The sequence below is a fragment of the Argopecten irradians genome, chromosome 2 (assembly GCF_041381155.1).
Source record: "Argopecten irradians isolate NY chromosome 2, Ai_NY, whole genome shotgun sequence".
In the NCBI taxonomy this organism is placed as follows: Eukaryota; Metazoa; Mollusca; class Bivalvia; order Pectinida; family Pectinidae; genus Argopecten; species Argopecten irradians.
Window position 1 is genome coordinate 64865834 of NC_091135.1, and position 4785 is coordinate 64870618.

Below are 4785 nucleotides of genomic sequence, written 5' to 3' on the forward strand. Positions count from 1 at the left end.
GACCTAAGTAAGGAGATTCTATCTGACAAGACTTAAGATCGAATTATGCTGAAAATGATCACGGGTAAAACAATGTTTACAGTTAAAAACAAAACAAAGAACAATCTATCAACCCCAGCAGCGACGTCCACCCACGTGATCTCGTGTACGTATTCTGATCCCGAACTATCACTGAACTTTCCCGTCCTGGCTTTGTATGCCATGTCCATTCCAGGAGCACGCACGATATCGCTTCTTTCTGAACTGATGACGTTTACGTGTTTCTTCAACTTACATGTCATTGCTCTGGCGAATCCTTCTAAACACGAAGAAATATTCAAGTCATCCTTACATGTAAGGTTTACGGTGAAAATAGTGACGATAGTCATCAGACTGGTGATGCCAAACTCTATAACGAAGTACAGAGACAAATAACTGTAGCCTTGCCTTGTCACATGGGGCTCTTGGCCGAACACTAGAACGATGGTGTAGGTAGCGAAAATAACTAAAATTAAAGTCATTTTTTCGACAGGTTTTGCAGACAAAATAAAAACAAAACAACCTAATATTGACAGGGCAATGAGAGTGATGGTTGGGATGATGTATTGTTTGTTTTCCCGCCTGTTAACCGTGAATAAAAGCGTACACGTGCTATACTGGTCTGACGACTGACCGATGCTCGGACACGACCATGAATCTGTCGCAAAAGACCAGGCTGTGTCTTGCGAAATAGACGACGTGCTGTTCATTATAGCAAACACTTGTTCTTGACCTGTTGAAATCTCTGGTTCAATGTGGATGGAGCAGACGTGTTGGTCGAAAGGGAACTTGGTCAATACAACGCTACAGGATGTAACAAAAGTTCCCCGAGTCGACAAAGTAAGCTGGCCGCCAGAACTCACTCTGACTTTCCCTTTGTGCTGGTTATTGATAGAAACACCACCAGTTCTGGACGGAATCACAGCATCAGGTACCCAAACTCTCGACTGATCTAACTGTAACGTTTTGACTCCCCCATATTCTGTTTCATTCCACGATAAGTAATCGTCCCTCCAAACTAATTTGACTTTCCCTGCAGATGTTACAGTCTGTGATTGTTCATCCACCTCTACAACTCTTTGCAGCGCGATATCCACGTGAACTTTAACAGAGTCCTGCGGGTCGGTCCTGGGACGTGCATTGGGATCGTAGTTTCTGAGTAGTCCATCAATTAGTTCACTTTCCTTATTACCTGGTAGCACAACGCCAAATGCAATGTTTATATGGATGAGGAGGAAACACAGGAAAGTGATATTGTTTCTACAAAACATGTTGGAAGGAGTCGCTACACTTAAGCAATGTCTTCAGTCCTTGACCGAATATGTGCAGCGGAAACAGCTCTTTTTCTATCCAACAAAACAGTTATGTGTATACAGCCTGTGTATAAGACTTTAATGGGAATATGAGTAGGTACATAGGTTTTGTTGATTAGTACAATTCGATAATGAATAATTAATAAAGGAATCGAGACACGCATGGCGTCACCAGGCAGCCAGCATATCGTATTCCGAACAGACACAATGGGTATTGTCTTACATCTCGGGTCGATATACATAAAGGGCGTATCTACACCTACAAACGTTTACAGTTGTGCTACCCCAACTGAGAACGATGCGTGTATATAAACCCCTACCGCTCTACCGCTGACTTGTATCGATGTATTGAATGAGTGTACTGTTGCCGTGTTATTTATAGACTCGAGTACTGTCGCCAAATCCACAGGTAAATTGGTACTGGATGCTACGCTCGTGCCTCTCATCCAGCTTAACGAAACTGAATGGCTAGTTACATGTAGCTTAACCGATCTATATATCATCAACAATGCGTCTGTATCTACTTAAAAACAAAACAAATATTCTTTAAATTGCATAAAAATTCACTTGCCTAGTATTTCTTTATTTTAGATATTTTAACAAATCTTCCTATTTCTAGTAAAATTGCATATGAAACTCCTTATAGATCTAGCGATGCTCATTACGTAGGGAACCGCCATAACATGTCCCGGCTGCAGGCCGTGTGCAAAAAGTCAAAACACACGTGGGATTTATAAGATGAGTCCTAAACTGTCCTATATTTAGGATTTGCAATAAGTGGTTTGTAATATTATTACAGCACAACTGACAAGCTACAAGGTTAGTGGCATTTTAACCGTACTGTAATATATAATTAGCCATCAGCTTGGATCTGGTGCCGTACAGGTAGTGAGTTTACTCACAATGTGATTATTGCAAGCCAACGTAAATGCTATCGGATTGCTCTTTAAAGTTTGTTAATGATCTCAAACACACTTATAACTTATTGTGGCAATTTTAAAGTAACTAAATTATAATATTTTCAAATAGTTCTGATAACTATTCATGTGTAATATCTCCAGACATTGACATGTGTACGGATCGAGTACGGCGGACTGCCAATGTTTTTGACATGTTCTGCAAGATATATTTCACTGTTTCAGTTACGGTGGCCAATAAAAGAAAATAAACACAGTGCAATTATATTATGTTATTTCTTCTAAATACAACACTTTTTGTGCAAGTTGTCAAGTATTTATTGTGAATGTTTTGCAATGAAATTACCACCTTTATAACACTGAATTTGTGGTTCCCCGGACATCGTTTTCCCCAAAATTGCAAAATATACCGATACTAGTAGATAGTAGATTTTTTCAGCATTTGAAGCCATAAGAAAAAATACATGTGCAAAGTACACTGGTGTGTAAGTAACACAGGATTTTACGGTATTTGTAACATTTACGATTGTGTTTGGTACAGCTGATGTAGCCAGAGCGCCCGCGATTTACCTGTGCATTGGCGACAGTACTCGAGTCTATAAATAACTAGCTTCACTCATTCAATACATCGATACAAGTCAGCGGCAGAGCGGTAGGGGTTTATATACACGCATCGTTCTCAGTTGGGGTAGCACGGCTGTAAATGATCCTATATATGTCCAATATTGTAACAAAATTGTATAAGGCGTTTTAGATGATCACGAGATGTTGCGATGGAAATATACTTATGTACGTACTACCTGTAGTTCTCAACGGAGTTTGTCACCGATTTGGGATATCGTGCCACGACCCTTGAGCTTTCAATAATACTCGCGCGTACTTACACCCGATGACATTACAAAACAACAACCAAGCTATCAGTTGTCATCTCATTCGTCAAGTATGGGTATATCTCGTACAAGTTGCTGTTATCTCAGGAAACAAAGAATTTTCCATATTATTCACATTTCAATCGTTCTCGATATCCAAGGGGTTTCGCTCTCTGAAAGCAAATGATCGTAATCATACCAGTATATTTGACAACTAAACTCCTCTTGTTGACTAAATACAAAATGGTTTGGTTTAAATTATATTGCTTAACAAACTATCAACACCTATTGGTAATTTCAGGATGGACTCGTCTGTATGTGTAGCACGAGTGTATTGGGAGATAGTCCGCTAAACCTGTCTATATTATTTGGCATTAAAAACAAATTACCTAATGATAGTAATAATGAAAGCCTAATGATATAGGCAGGTTTAGCGGACTACCCAGACAGTGGTGTTTGTAATAGCGGAAGTTTTGCTCATTTTATACTGTTTCTCACTGGAGTACACAGTCAAATAATACTCAAAACAGGATCTCAGATAGAATATACAATGGAATACTGCACTAAGAGTCTTCCACTCAAGGACAAACGCTAAACTCAAGGTCAAAGACCAACAAACTTGACATAGGTGTTAGGTTTATTAAAATAAGTAAACAGCAAATATTGTTCATTTTTGTAAAATTTGATTTCATGTCTACAGCGATTCTACATGTTTATCAACTGATTTTGGTTATTACAAGTAAGACACGGATCTTAAGGCGAATCAGGCAGTATGTATTGAGGTACAATATATTGGTTTTTGCAGTCTTTTCCATATCATATATACACGGTACGGGTATTGTTATCGTTTTCAGTTACTGCATCTAGCAAGGAATATCATATAGAGTTAAATCTCTAAAACAACGACAATTACAATTGGCATGTAAGTCACAAACGGTAAATATATGAAGGAAAGTGTGTCCATTTCAATTATGTGCAAATTTGGGTAGCACATTGATGGTCCTTTCTGTAATACTTTAAAAGTAATGCCATCTGCGTAGCTAAATCCTAATCAAACTATGTATTAAAATGGATCAACTGTTTTTCTCTCGTTTATATGGAGACTCCAAAAATGAAGAGAACCATGCACTTCTAAAGAGTAAGCGTTCTCTACCTCATCAGACTCTAGTGTATAGTTAGGTCACGTCAGTAATAACTGGGTAACAGCACTACCGCAAGTCACCACCAGTGAACTAACCTGCATATATATTATGGTAAATTTTGTAGAGTATCTTCAGTAAAGGATAGTCGCCCTCTATAACATCAGATATCTATTTCCTAAAACTTTCTATTTGTGTCTTTACATAAGGATTTTCGTTTTATGATTTGAAATATTAGTTTCATCTCTCTCAGGTTAACATTTTTTGTAGCACTTAGTAACATTTTTTGTTGCACTAAGTAACACTTGGTTCAATATTCCCTTGAAGGCTTTTCCAGTAAACGTAAAACTAAAGACACTTCTCTCCCTGGATTGATTATCTTAGTTATATTATATCTTTCGTGTATATTTTGAACTTAATGAAATGTGCTTTAAAATAGAAAGGAAGTCCAAGGTTTTGGGTCATTTACTGGAAAAGTCCAAATATAATCTTTAATGTCTGATGGACTCAAAATATAACAAACTCATAA